We start from the raw sequence: 15,039 nt of genomic DNA, 5'->3' as shown, positions 1-15,039 counted from the left end.
GTTTGGAATCCTCAAAATTATATTCAAACACAGACTGAAATCCCCCTACTATAATTAGAGAAATAGTCAGAAAATTTATCCTTCTGAGACTCTAAAATAGGAGTCTAGATATAGTGTCTGTTTTCTCAGCTTCACCTTCCTTAGAATTCCCCATCTCTGAGGTTTTTTGGCAGCTGCTTTAAACAGCAACCAACAAAAATGTATCATCTGCAATGCAAATGTTGTTATTACAATAACAATCTTTTTTTTTTTTCTTCTTAAAGCAGAAAATAAAATACAGTATTGTGTCAGTCTGTTTAGAAAGGAGAGAGAGTCTTACCCAAGTTTGAGAGCAGGCACAAACTTTACCTAACTCCTGGTATTCAATCGCTGTAATCTCAGTGCATAAATCTCCTGTCAGAATGACAGTTTTTTAATTCTTTCCAATTGAGAACTATGAACAATAACGGTTAAACTGCATTCCTGGGACAGCTGGGACTGTTTGGAAAGTACATTTCCAGAGAAATTAGACTAGCAACATGCAATAACACAGGAGAGTCCTGCTAACCCTCACTTTATTGATCTAAGTGCTCTGCAATATGAGACCTTGGAGAAAAGCTGGCATTCAGTCTGGATCCCCTCTCCTCCTTCCCACCAGCTTTTCCTACATATTTATTAAACTTGACTTGCTAAACAGAAAGCAAAAAAAAAAGGCTGGTCTCACACATTTTTGTTCTATTTAGGCATTGTTATGGATGGAAGACTCTGAAATAAATTTAAAAGTGCTGAGTTTTCTTGCTTAATTTTTGTATTACAACTATTTTTAGATTCATCTTTTATAATACTACTTCAGTTCTGGAAGAGGTTCAAATAATTTGTTCACAAATATGTGTTGAACTGGTTAAAACCATTTTTAAGTCTATGTAGCAAAACATGACCAAAAGGCTGAGAAAACACTGGTTTAAAATATTGAAACAGGCTGGCGAAGCTCACGACACTGCAAATTCCCTTTATGAGCAAACTGAAGGGAAGACATGCCTGCAAGTACACTGTGTGATTTCATTCAAGCTGAAAGAATGACAATTATATTTATGAAATAACACCAAACGTGCAAGTTGTTTATGTGCACTACTGGTACACCAAGCCAAGAGCTAAGCAACCCCCATTAAGACTCCTCTTATGGAAATAATACTCAAGACTTCTCATGACTGATGAAATAATGAAACTCATATGAATGAAACTGTGAAGAGTGGAAGCTATGTAATCACTCCTCTTTTTTAATATTGTGTAATAATGATTCCTGTCCTAAGTATCCCTCATTCTCTCTGAGATCAGATAGGGATGTGTACGTGATGCCACAGCCTACCTCTACAGGGGAACCCACTTAATTCTCAAAGCTACTGATTTATATAAACAATATTAATAAGTGTTACTGTAGCCATAAACATTCAAGACCATTGGAAATGCAAAGAAGAATGTGCACTCAAGAGCTGATTGGTTTTTTCCAGCTGTATCAACTGGTCAAATAAAATTTATTGCCCTTCCTCAAAAATCTGGCTGGTCTTCATGGCAAGTTTAGACCATGGTGGTTTTCCTTACAGACAGACTTCATTGAGAGCTGTTGCTCTCGGGTTACTCTGTGTGTAACAAATATTCACCATGAAAATGATGTATGACAGCAAGATGATAAAAGCCCTTCAAAATGGCATGAGAGTAAGGGAAACTGCAGGTTTAACAGACATGAGTACACACACATTCACAGAACATAATGTTGTAGGGGCTTCCTTGATATGTAAAATTCATGGATCACTATTCTGCATGTTTGTGTTTTCCTGGACACACTCAGCAACAGAAACCCATGGGGCAGCTATCCTGGCTCCTTCTTGCACATATTTCTCAGCCAGGCAAGAATAAAGCAAGAATAAATAAAGATGAGCAATCTTCCCTCCTCTTCCTCTTACCCTCCCCAGCACCAAAGTGTGATTCTCCAAACCTACCAGGGGTTATATGAAGACTGACATTGGAATTAATAAGCAACAGCAAAAAAAGAAGAGTGGCAATGCTACAAATAAACGGCAACACCTGTGCCTGGGAGGTGGTGCCTGCCAGGTCTCAGCACTCTAGGTACACAATTCCCCACTTCCTCACTTTCCATCCCCAAGAAAACAGCAGAAAAATCTGAGAGAGAGAGAGAGAGAGATATGACAGCCTGTGGATGTATTGAATTTTACAAGTCTCCTATGCTGGGAGCCCCCCCATCACACAGGCAGCTGCTACCATGGGCAATGGAGTAGAGGAAGTGGGAGAGCAGGGAGCAGCCCTCCAGAGGCTGGGGAAAGCCCATGAGCAGCCCTGCACCCTGAGAAACTCACCCTGCCACCCACCCCATCAGCAGGTGCCTGAAAAGCTCGCTCATTCAGCAAATCTGATGGCAGTCTAGAAATAAATTTGACTTTGTACTGCTCATTTAGAAGATGTTTCATGCAAGGAACCACCCAGACTATTGGTGGCTGTGTGGACATTTTCCTTGGCATCAAAAATGGCCTACAGAATATCTACCTCCATCATCTGGCCTCTTCTTATTATACCTGTGCCACCTCCTCAACTGCAGCAGTGTAATTTTTTTGTAGAGCCACGTGGTGAATTGGACCAGGGAACTGATTCAGATTAAAATCCCAGACTAAGGAAATGAAAGTCCATTAATAAATGCTGTAACTGTAATGTAATGTTACAAGCTCTCAAGAAAAGATTTGGAAAATTTCTATGCACACTTTTTTTTTATTGAATGTGTAGCATAATATATTACTTTGTGTTTTTAAACAAAACATTAAATGCAGTATGTTCCAAATCTTTTGTAGGAGCTGAACGTTTTACATTGTGCCCTGATGATGTCTAGGCACACAATTCCTAAATGCTTTCCCTCCCCCCCAAGACAGCTGATTTGTTTCACAGCAATATTTGCATAAAAGCATATCCTGTCACCAAAGGGGGCAATTGCAACATATTGGGAAGGAAGGAGAAGCCATGGCAGGAGGAGTAAACTGTAGGAAAGCAGCAGAGTAGAAGGGAGGAACCCAGATGTGCTGGGGCTGGAGAAAGGTGAGTGGTGAGAGCAGATGGACACAAGCTGCAGGAACATCGGGAGAAGGGAGATATGGAAGGGAAGTTACTGACATGAAATAGTAACAAATACAGTAAAGTGTAAAGGACATTGCTGTTAAGGCTGGCTCAATGCAAGGCATCCCTCTGACAGTGCAATCAACCTGCTGCCCTGCGCCAGACATGTGCCACTCACCTTTTCCTGCTTAACAAGTCTCGTAGTTGAGAGCAGAAAAGTCAAAGCCAAAGTCAGGCAGCAACCTGGAGGGAACTTCCCAACCCTCTCCCCGTCCTCCGAAACACTAGGGAAAGGCCAGATCACCAAAGCTGGACCTCATATTGAGATTTTGAAAGCCTATAAAATTTCCATGTCTGACTAAGGCATTGCAAGCCACACAGAATGGTCAGACAGCCGACACAACCTCAGGTACCCTCTTCCTCAGCAGTACAAGAAATCCTAGGATCAGATACTACTGCGTGCGGCAAATTTTGAGAAAATCATTAATGATTTGATTTTTTTTAAAAAACATTCATCAAGGTTACAATGAGCTATGAATTATTACAGAAAGGGAGGACAGACAGCTCTTTTAAAAATTAGATTTGAAGTATGTTTGGCAACTACTTCCATCAGTATCTTCAGTTTCATTATTGAAATTCTCTCTTGAGTATTTTTGTCTTCCCTCCTATTGTGAGAGCAACACAAAAGAAAGCCTAACTATATAGGAAAAATGATTACCACAACTAGACACTAAAGTGTGGACTAAGGCATATGAAAGAATGACAAATGTATTTCGTGTCCTCTGTTAAAATAATTTGGTGCTTATACAACAGTAAGTACAAAGTAAAGTATGGAGGATTTAAGTTACGGTGCTGTTTTTTAGCAATTTTCTAGGAAAGATGTCACCTTTTGCATGTGCAAAATTCAGGCTCGCTACTAACAGCAGGCAGAATTGATGCTTTTGCAGCCTGTACATACAGATGTGTTGACCTCAGCAGCAAGTGCCTGATTAATAGAATAAACTATACTCTTTTTCAGCCATTTTATTTGACTAATGAGTTTATTACTTTTTTTTTTGACAAATGTGTAGCTTTCTCTCCTAAATTATGGTTATATTTTGTTTCTCATTAAATTACATTAACTTTTGTCTTAGACTAGCTAAGCATGTTAAAAAACCCCTCTGAATTTGGATCAGAAGAGTGGAATCAGAAGTACGGAAAGCGCATGTGCTTTGCCAAAATACTATTTCATTACTCTTCAGAATTAGCTGGCAGTGCTTCTGCAGTATTTACTGAAGTACAAACCAAATGTTTTCATCTGGACAGGATTCAAACTCTGGTATGTTACAACCACAACAAAAATCATCTCAGTCCAAAAGCCTTCTCTGTAATTTGGGCTGTGGTTTCTGCAAAATTGGAGGATTCTTCTCCATGAATTATTTACACCAACTCCCCCTCTAGCTCCTTTGGTTTTTTTTCCTCCTAACAATTAAACACAACCCAGATGTGCTTTGGAAAAAATCTTAAAACAATTTAAGACATTAGAATGATTTAAGCACACAGGTCAAGGTACGTAGGACTCCAGCCTGCCCTGAAAAAGCACACGGCTTGCCAAGCCCTACAGTGAGCCACGTTCAGAGGTTTGGCTTCTCCTCTGACACACAGCCCCATTTTGTGGCTGTATGCAGGTGGAAAAACCTCGCCTCTCAAATGCTCCTGATGTGCTGGCATCTCAATGCTTAACATTTAGGGCCTGCTTCTCATTTATTATATGTCCCACTTAATGTGTTTTGGCAGGACAATGCCAAATCCCTGAGGTGCAAGTATATGTAATTTATGCCTGCATCTTATGGTTGTTTTACCAAGCCAGGCTAAAGGAGCAGAAACTGCATAAACTCTCCAGGAAAGAGCAATTGTACTTTATTGTCTGACTCCACCTGCAGGAAGGGTTCCAGAGGGAGCTCCATGGTGCCTGAGCAAGAGGGAGGAAAAGGCTATCCCAAATACAGAAATAAAACTGAGCTCCAACTCTTCCCTCTGCTGCCATTGTACAGAGTACATTGTCTTAAATCACAAGGTACCTGGTGTTAATTTATTGACTAGTGTACCAACATAAATCCCATTTTCTTCTCAGTCCATTTTTCGAAGCAGTAGAGCTAAACCCAAAAAGCTGAAGAAAACTTTTCCTTTTCTAGGGAAATGGAGCAAGGATGGGGAAATGCATGAGGAAAAAATAAAAGGTCTACTTTCCAAACTTAGCAAAACACTCCAGAGTAACAGACTACTCAAAATTTAAAAAAACCCAAAGGAGTGCTTCTCACATCTACAATTCATACCTGACAATCTCAAAGCAATTTAACTCCACTAGCCTGACTGGATTTTACAGTGAGCTCAAAACCAACCCTTTCCACACACACTTCAACCCTCAACTTTACGTTGCCTCCTACCAAGAACAAAACCAGTACTGAAGTTTCAAACCATTGTGATGACAATCCCAAAAAGCTCCCGTGTTGTGTCCCATACCCAGGCTGGGTCCCATCCTAGCACAAAATCAGTCATTTGGGTCATACTGAAGTTCATGGGTTAGAGAAGTAGAGGTTTTTGGCTGGATGAAGGGCAGGAATTGCCTTTGCCAGAATCCTTTACACTGCCCACCTGGGCAGCGAGGCTTTGAATTGCTGCTGCCATTGCAGCACTCAGATTTTATGCCAGCAGCTCAACCAGAATCAACAGCCAGCTATGTTGACGCCTATATACAGAGTTAAATATTTATCCTCATTTTACACAAACCAAAGCAGTTGGCTGGGGGACTCAGAGTGAGTCTGTGGCAAATACAAGAGCTAAACCTCAAGATTAGTCTCTCATTTCAATCAGTTAACTGCATCCTGTGGCTTTTTGCAGGGGTAGATATTGGAATTGTTAACATCAGAAAGGGCCTGAAAACTGGAAGAGCAAGAAAACACTTTCCTTCAGCTTAGCACTACACACAGGATACTCTATCTTACTTCAGCACCTCTTCTCATCTCTTAAATCTCCCAGTAGGCACACACTGGCATGAAAATTACATCTTCTACTGGATGCCGGAGTTTTGGCACTCCTGCAGCACTCTGCTCCCCTGGGAAGGAATAATGTCATGGTGGTGGTCACCAGGCTCTCTTCTCTCTATACTTCACACACATGTTGTTCACTCTGAGCCTGTGTAACCACCTCTCCCTGCCAACACTGATTAGATTACTCTCGTCCTAAATCACCACAAGAGTTGCTTAGTAGCTCATATTCCATAGGTGGCCTAAAGGGTTGCATATATGAGAAATAGCTTATATTCTACACTTCAGTGTTACTCCTCACTTTAAAAAAGAGCTTAGAAATTTTGAGGTTACAATTACTAAATGCAAACTTACTTTTATTAAATGGTTTGTGCAATTAAAATTCAGCACCTTGGAGTTTATTCTTGAATTTTCAATCAATCCTAAAATTTCAGTTTCACATACTAAATGCTCTAATAACAAAATCGATAACAATTTTTCTTCCAGTGTTTTAAAGAAATTATTGTATGTCTGCATGTTTTAATATTATTCTGGAACTAGAAAAACTAACCCAGACAGCAAAGAAGCTCATACTTTTGGACAGTGTCAGCATTTCACTGCTTTGGTTCCAGCCTAATCAAGTTGCTGTGCTATTCAATCTGCTTACTCTGATGTGGTGAGCAAGTCTCCACGGTGCCAGTGGCTGATGCTTCAAGAATGTGGCTGAGGCAAGTCAGCAGCTCCCCAAGCACAGCACACATGGACTACAGAACCTACTGACCCAAACTAACAGGCAAACATACCTTTCGTCTTGCTGAAAGAAAGGCAAGTTAACAGCTGTTTTTTTAATATGCCCAAGATTAAAAATTCCCAAGTTCTGGTTCTGGAGGCTCTTCCACATGTAATCCAAAATCTCTGCAGATATGAACTGACACAGTCAACCTCTCCTATCAGGACTCAAAAAAGAAGATTCAGATCAAAGGCCCCTGACCCTTTTTACCACCTAAATACAGGTATTTAAAAGAATAAAAAGCCTGTTTAAGAGCACACCGCACTAAAAGGTAAAAGTTACTGAAGTTCAGACAAGCATGCTATACTGAAATATTCTATTTTGATTTTGCCTAATTGTAATAAATCATCAGATTATTAAGTCAGCACAGCACTCACAAAAAAAAGAACAATCACACATTTTGCAGAATAGAAGAGTCTGAAAACTCAGTTTGTGAGATCTCAATTAAATCACTTTTATTTAGGAACCCCTGAAATTCTCTAGCATGTAACTCCCAGAGGCTTAGCTTAATTAGAAAATTGATCATGGGAAAACTTCTTAAAATGTACTCTCCTAATCATAGCCTTCCTGTTATCACCTTTTGCCAAAGATCTATTGCTCACAGGGAGTTGTTTCTCCTTCCTCCTTTAGCCTGGTATTTGACTCACAATATTTTAACCTGTAAATAATTACAGAGAGCAGAGGTAACTTAAATGCACCGTAACAGAAGCTATTAAGAAAAAATATGATCAGAGGCAGAAAACACAGTAAAAGTGAGAGCTGTTGTACAACCACACGGAGATGACACACTCATATCTACATGCTGCTGAAAGATACTAATTATGCCTCTGGCAAAGGGCATACAGGCTCCTTCAAAGAAGCTATTTAAAGATAAGAACACTGCAGACAAACACTTCAGAGATATCTGTACTACTCTCCTCTTTGTGTTGAAAATTCTAGGTCACAATTTAATAAAATTTAAAAAAAAACTACGAACCTTTTTAAAAGGAGGATTTTAAAATAATAAAAAGCAGAGGAGTCTTGCCAAGTTTTGTCAGTCTAGAAATGTATTCCGGGTTGCTCAGATATTCATCAATTGTTACAGCTTTTTCACTGTGCTCCACTTACCTTTTAAGAAGTAATTAGTACAGTGTATTATCAAATCAAGAGCTTGAAAAACAAACTAATTAAAATATGTCTAAAGCCTTAGTGCTCTGGATAATGAAACCAAGCAGGTCATCTTGGTTAAATTATTTCCCTTTGAAATTACAGGGTGCTAATAGAGTGGGGGGGAAGTTAAAATTATTTGAATCATTAGATTTTCTTACACATAGCAGGACAGGTAAATGGGACTTTATCTCCTAAGTATGGGATCTTATGCATGCCAAGGACCTTTCTTCCACACTGTAGCATGATAGTATTGCTCCTTCACTGACAGAATTCAGCTGTTCCCACTCAAAATAAACGCCACAAGAACAATGAAGAGTGAACCTGTAGTGGTGACAGGGTGTTTAAATTTCTCTGTTTAAAAACAGAAAATGAAAGTACACACTGACATGTGAATTCACAGTGGAATTTGGTCAGATGCTGGACTTGGTGATCTTGAAGGTGTTTTCCACCCTTAGAGATTCATGATTCCATGGTGTGACAAATTTACACTGTGCTTCTGACACCACTGCTAGGTGAGGTGGGACAAGGGCAGAGAAGACCACTGAGCTACATTCCCACCAATCCAGGGAAAGACTCCTTCGCCCAAAAAACACTTTGATCGTAAATCCAGGGATTATATCACCACATCATTTTGAAGGACTAAGACTAAGATAGTCCTAACTTAATTTTTTTTTAATTAATTTAAACAAACATAAGGATTTACTGTCCTGGGTCTTATCACTACTCCATTTAAGATTTTTGAAGTGCTGAACTTCAGTCCTGTGAGTGTGCTCTTTTTTCCATGCAATTACACACTTCATTTCAGCACCAAGAGCCAAGGCTGGACACATACATAAGGATAGAAGTCAGAACAACCACCTGTCCCACCACACACACAATTCTGAAACCCTCAACACCAAACTAAATCTGCCAATGCCCTGGAAAATCACTTGTGGGACCTTTCTGAAGCTGGACGTACCAGCATGCTGATACATGAACTCCCTGCCAGCGTATTGACAACCAGCTCCCAACTCCTTGTTTTGAAATGGACACATCAAAAGAGAACCTCCTGGAGCTAAATATTCCCAGAGGCCAAATGGACAATCTCAGGCAGCCAGGACCTCTTGAAGGACACAGCAGTTCAGGCACAGAAGCCAGAACCATGCTGACAGAAGCCTGAACAACTCACTCCTCCCTCCAAGCCACAGCACCCTCCTGCTCCTCCAGAGAGAAGCATCCAGGTAGCAGATTCTCCTGCCTCTTTTCATGTTTTATACAGGGGTGATAGAGTAATAAGCTTGTGGGGGGTGCTGAGACACAAAGCTGATGGCTTTCCCTTTCTGCTTTTCTTCAGACTGTAAGCAGATCAAGAACATGCCATGTGTGGCGCTCAGAGCAGACTTTCCCTCGTGGTTTTTAACATAACTGTAATTGTGATCTTGCCTTCTGAACACTCGTGTTGTCAGAAATGTTCGAGTCCTCCTGCATATTGAAGAAATTAGGAATGAATTGCAAGTTGTTAATTGACAGTACTAAACATCGATTATGCCACAGATGAATAACAAAAGAGAAAATTACAGGTGCAAGAGCTAAACAGCCATTGATAGAAATAAAAAAATAAATAAAAACCCTAACAACATGAAGCACTCTGGAATAGGACAAAAGTACCTGTGTTTCCTATCTGCACGGTTAAACCAGAACATTAAGAGAGTGCTAAGAGAGTAGGAATAAAAGTGGAGATAAGTGACACCCCCACACAGGTTGCCTTTCTGTAAGTGCACGTGCCTTCAAAGCTATAAATAACACATGCTTAGTTAGCAAGCAGTGGAAACAAGTGTGTGAATGCAGCCATGTGTGCTCACACACACACACAAGCCCCATCTGACTCTTCCCACCAACAACTGCGGCAGTTGGCCCAGCTCACAGCAGCGACACGCTGCCAACAGACTGAATAACCTCACAGCACACTAAATTAGAAATACATTTCCACAGATTAAATTTCAGAGGACCATGATGCCACTTTAAACTCCATTAGGTTCTGCTCCTCTCCATCCTTTAAACAAACACAAAAGCTAGCAAATCACCCTCCTTTATCCCCTCCACCCACCCACTTTACCAGAGGTCCCAAGGGGACGGAGGCTCCATACTGGCTGTGAAATAAATCGGATAAATTAGCAACCAGTCTGAAGGTACCACTAGCCTAAAATCTTACAGAAAAAAAGAAAAAAGAAATCAAACCACACTGCATTGAGGTGAGAAAGCCTCAGCAGGAAGCTACGGGTGGTGTTGATCACTGCTGTCCACAGATGCAACAGAGACCTAAGAAGGGAACTCAAATGCAAGCTCTGACAGACTGAACCCACCAGGTAAGACTTTTGCAGACAAGCCTTATCTGTAACAAACGCACACCCCTTCACCAGGGAATGGGACAGAACAACAGCAAGAGGCATCATTCCAGCACAGAGGATGCACTTCTGGCTAACTAATGAGAGAGGGGATGCACCTACAGAGAAACATACAGCAAGAGATAACACAACAACTGGGGGGTTAAACTGAAAGATGCTATCTTCAGTTCATGACTTGGGACCCAGGGCTATGGAAAGTCTTAAGAAAAATGACCAGTCGAGTAACATCCCCTTCTCTAGCTTAACCCAGGCAGTGAGCTGTACCTCATGCTCAGGTCCCCCAGGCCTGACGTACAGGCTTGCAGACACACAGCCATGGATCCCTGACACACCACACAACTCCAGCCAGGCTCGAGCACCTGTTACTGTGAGGAAATTCAAGTATTTCACTCCACAATTTCAGATACGTCATATGTACTTGGATTGCTGAGAGGAGGAGCTCCCCTGTTTTAATCATCACCACAGGAACAATCCAGCTCCTGAGGCAGACAAGAACAACGGCAGCCCCTCTACCCACTGTCAGATGAAAAGCCTTGCTCAGATTGAACAATAAAGGACGCTGAGTAGGTAGAGAAGGGGAATTTCCAAGCAGATTCTCTCTTGCAGGAACAAGTACTCAGGCAAGTTAAGCACTTCTTCAGTTTACAGTCAGACAAAACAAAGGAGGATGGGGAGGACTTATGAGAGCTAGACAAAAACCCATTCAGGGTAACAGAGAGCCAAGCATAAAAGAAATTTCTTTTTGCACTATTACCAGCCTCATTTTATGATCTTTAGAACCATGAACTCGAATGCTCCTGCTGAAGATACAGTTGAATTGCTGAGAGCTGAAATGCACACAATGCCTTCAAGCGCAGCTCCAGTGTATTTGTCTGGCTGCTGCTTGCTGTGCAGTGCTACAGCTCCTTCTGTGAATGAGAGTGTGCCCCAGCGCTGCTGCCAGACACCTACCTCGAAGACAGAGGAAAGTGAGAAAATCTTCTGTCTTGGGCTTCCTTTTGGAGAGGTCAGAAATCTGAGTGGCAGGAGGGGGTAACAACGGCTCCACTATCTTTATTGGAGTTGTGCTGGGACTGTTTGGCTGGGACTGAGCAAACTTCCTTTGTGCTTGCAGCCTTGGCCTGTGGGAACAAAACCACATCAGAAACAAGTTAGGCAGAAATCGCTGGACATGGAAAAACATTAAAACTCACCATTTAGGAGAGTGAGAGAGACATCTGAATCCATCTCCCACCCATACCAAATCCCCAGCTGGGTCAATGAAGGCAGGAGGAAGGCAGGAGGAAGGCAGGAGGAAGGCAGGAGGAAGGCAGGAGGAAGGCAGGAGGAAGGCAGGAGGAAGGCAGGAGGAAGGCAGGAGGAAGGCAGGAGGAAGGCAGGAGGAAGGCAGGAGGAAGGCAGGAGGAAGGCAGGAGGAAGGCAGGAGGAAGGCAGGAGGAAGGCAGGAGGAAGGCAGGAGGAAGGCAGGAGGAAGGCAGGAGGAAGGCAGGAGGAAGGCAGGAGGAAGGCAGGAGGAAGGCAGGAGGAAGGCAGGAGGAAGGCAGGAGGAAGGCAGGAGGAAGGCAGGAGGAAGGCAGGAGGAAGGCAGTATTTTATTTGTTTTACCCTTCGGTATCTTCTGCTACAATTTGGAAAACCAGAAAGGGAACATCTTGACTGCAAAATCTGTGACTACTGTTTCATATGTTCTGAGTGTCTTCTTGCACATGATACAACTACAGTCTACCATTCACTTATTTGGAAAATAAATCTGTATTTTGTACCATGAAAATTCCTCTTTTTTTGTTAAGTGTTAGTGCCCATTGCTTTCTGTTTTTAATTAAATTACAAATTAGGTTTATTTTAGCCCCATTAAAGTTTTCATTTATTCCAATCTGCCAGAATGTTATTTTCATAGTAAAATATATATTAATAGATAAGGTATATATATTTGTGCCCAGTTCTAAAAAAAATAAAACTTTTAGGAAAATATATTTTTGACAGGGAAAACATCAGGCCAAAACATTTAGATTCTTTTTTTTTTTGCTTGGCCACAGCCCCGAAGACAGTAAGTAAGGAGGTCATCAGTGGGGTTAAGCAGGATTTGGGATAAATTTCTAAGATTGAAGGACATGCATGGAATGAATTTGTTCAGTCCTGGTATACTGGGCAAAGGACTGACACCCTCTGATGAGTTTTAAAGCAAGCCTGGGTACGGCGACAGGAAATGAACGGCTGCAGGTGGTTTTGGCAGTTGGCTGCAAATTATTTCAAGCCTATCTGAAGGCTCTGATTAACTGCTAGGCAGTGATGAATATGATTTTCTTTAATATGTCTAGAATGCAAATTGGTATTAGGGAAAGCATTTTGGGGCAGGACAGATACCCGGAGGGGGTCTCACTGGGAACCTGGCTCAGCTCAGCATATAAGAGCATGTTAATTTCTCACTTAAGCAACTGGGATTCTAATTATGATCTTTATTACAGCTTCAAAAAGGAGAGAAGCTACTGAAAGAACATAAAACCTTGTTGAGAAAGGATGCAATTTTATGTCATTTTATTCCCTAATAGCAGAGTATTTACATAATGTCAAAGTGAAACATATTAAGTAACACTGAAGGGAAGCCCAGGTCTTGTCACTCCACTGCAGCCTTGACTGCTGTGACTTAAGGAAAGCACAGTTAACATTCAGTAGGGATGAAACACATAATTGGCAAATCACGTTTTTCATGGGTATTAACCTTAGATATCTGGGTAACAAGAGGTTTGTTACTGTATTTTAAACTTCTGCAATCTTGTCACTAAGATAGCAAAAAAAAACCCCTGAAAATCCCAGCAGTGTTTGCGTGAATGCATGTCGTCTAATGACAACAGAGAGCAAAAGTAACATTCAGCAGTTTTCTACCTAAACTACGCATAAAATCATCCTTGCCCTCACTATCCAACCCCTCACTGCCCCGAACAACAAAACATACTAGCCATTCCTACTGCTTCTTTTAATCTCCTCTATAGCAAAAATAACCTGGTGTTTACAAATTTTTTTATCACGGTGCTTATAGTTTGTGATCTGGAACTAAAATTTAATACATATATTTCCTTAGATCTACAAACAAATATCTTTCCAGAATAAAGGTGTGTATATATATATATATATATGCTTGTATCTTCAAAAAATTACTCAGATTGCTTTGCAAAGCCTCATCTCTTCAGCAGACTAAGGACTCCCGCGCAGGATGAATGGGATTTTAATTTCAAGCAACTACATTTCTATCACCAAAACCATGCATGCAGCCAGAGAAAAACGCTTTGTGTTGGCTTCTGTTCTGCACAAAACATATGCTCTTTTGGCAAAAAACAGACTATAAAGGTTAGCGAGCATCCTGGCTTTCTGCACGGCAATTTTTTTCCCATTGATGTGCTTCATCAGCCAGGCTGTTAAAAACATTAACCCACCCACTCTCTGCATCTCTGTACCTGCTCAAATCTCATGTGATCAGTGATAAGCAAGGAGGAGTACCACCCCACACAAAGTAAAGGTTAAGCCTGTTTTATGGTTCAAAATTAACCCTTTGCAGTAACAATCATCCATGTCGGTTTGCAGTACCCCTGTTATCAGTCCTCAGAGCACTGGAACAGGATTAGAGACTGACCTGCAAGTTTGGCATAGATGTGAAATTAATTAGAGAACCGAAAGTACTTTTGGTTCTGTCTGTCTTTGAAAGTACACTGTCTGCTAGTGTTCTTTTCTGGGACAAAAAAAAAAAAAAAAAAAGTCCCCGCGGGGCAAAGAGCCTGGCCTGGCAGCATCACAGGCTCTTCACTACCCATGGGGGCCCTTGATTTAAGCAAGGACAGAGAAAATTCCAAGTGTTCCCTCTACTTATAACCATGAACTTTTGCTGCTTCCCCAAGGAGGCTGTGGAGACTTGCAGCTATATGGTCAGATGTGTTCGAGACGCTTCTCCTCTCAAACCAGAGTTAATGATTGCTGTCCTTCCATCTGCTCAGTCTGATCTCACCGGTGCCATAAAACCAAGCCCTCTTATGAAATATCTATCTTTTATTAAAACCACGAGCAGTTACAGGGTGTAAATATCACTGATTCAATTTATGAACACTGGTAAATGAAAGCGCTCGTTTATGAGTGCAGCATCCATTAGGTTTCTGAAATGCCTACTGTTCCTTGCATGGATACGTATGTGCTCCACAGGCTTCTACTTCAGTGCCTGAGAGTGCATAGAAAGTGAGCTGCGAGCAAGAAATAAGCTGCTCTACAGCTACAGCACACAGGGATGAGGAATCGAGATAAGGAAGCAAAATACATGTTTTTAAGTAGCCCTCGCTTCAGATTTATGCAAACATGACCAGCTTCAAAGGTGGGCCAGCAAAGAAAAAACACACATATTTCAAAATGTTGGCAACAACTAAAACTGTTTCCTTCTGAAGGCATGTATGCACCTTAATAAACTTGTATGTCCCCATGAAAACCTCCAGCAGCATAAAACCAATTATTTCAGGTATGGTTTCACATTACACTTAAACCAATCTAAGTGTGAAGCTGCTGCCAAAGAAGGATTGTACCCTCCTTCTTAACACACAGCTACATCAGAGAAAGCACAGCAAGTTGTACTCAAACA

General features: G+C 41.3%; 1 protein-coding gene across 1 annotated transcript in view; it reads right to left on the bottom strand.

The window, feature by feature from the left end:
* JARID2 (jumonji and AT-rich interaction domain containing 2) overlaps nt 1-15,039 on the bottom strand; it is an 89,608-nt gene that overhangs the window by 46,739 nt on the left and 27,830 nt on the right. Inside the window, exon 2 of the mRNA XM_066324240.1 lies at nt 11,376-11,545. The gene's annotated coding sequence lies outside the window, so the exon portion shown is untranslated. The remainder of the gene's footprint in view (nt 1-11,375; nt 11,546-15,039) is intronic.

The sequence above is a fragment of the Sylvia atricapilla genome, chromosome 1 (genome assembly GCF_009819655.1).
Source record: "Sylvia atricapilla isolate bSylAtr1 chromosome 1, bSylAtr1.pri, whole genome shotgun sequence".
Classification (NCBI taxonomy): domain Eukaryota; kingdom Metazoa; phylum Chordata; class Aves; order Passeriformes; family Sylviidae; genus Sylvia; species Sylvia atricapilla.
This window is presented reverse-complemented; position numbering and strand designations above follow the sequence as displayed.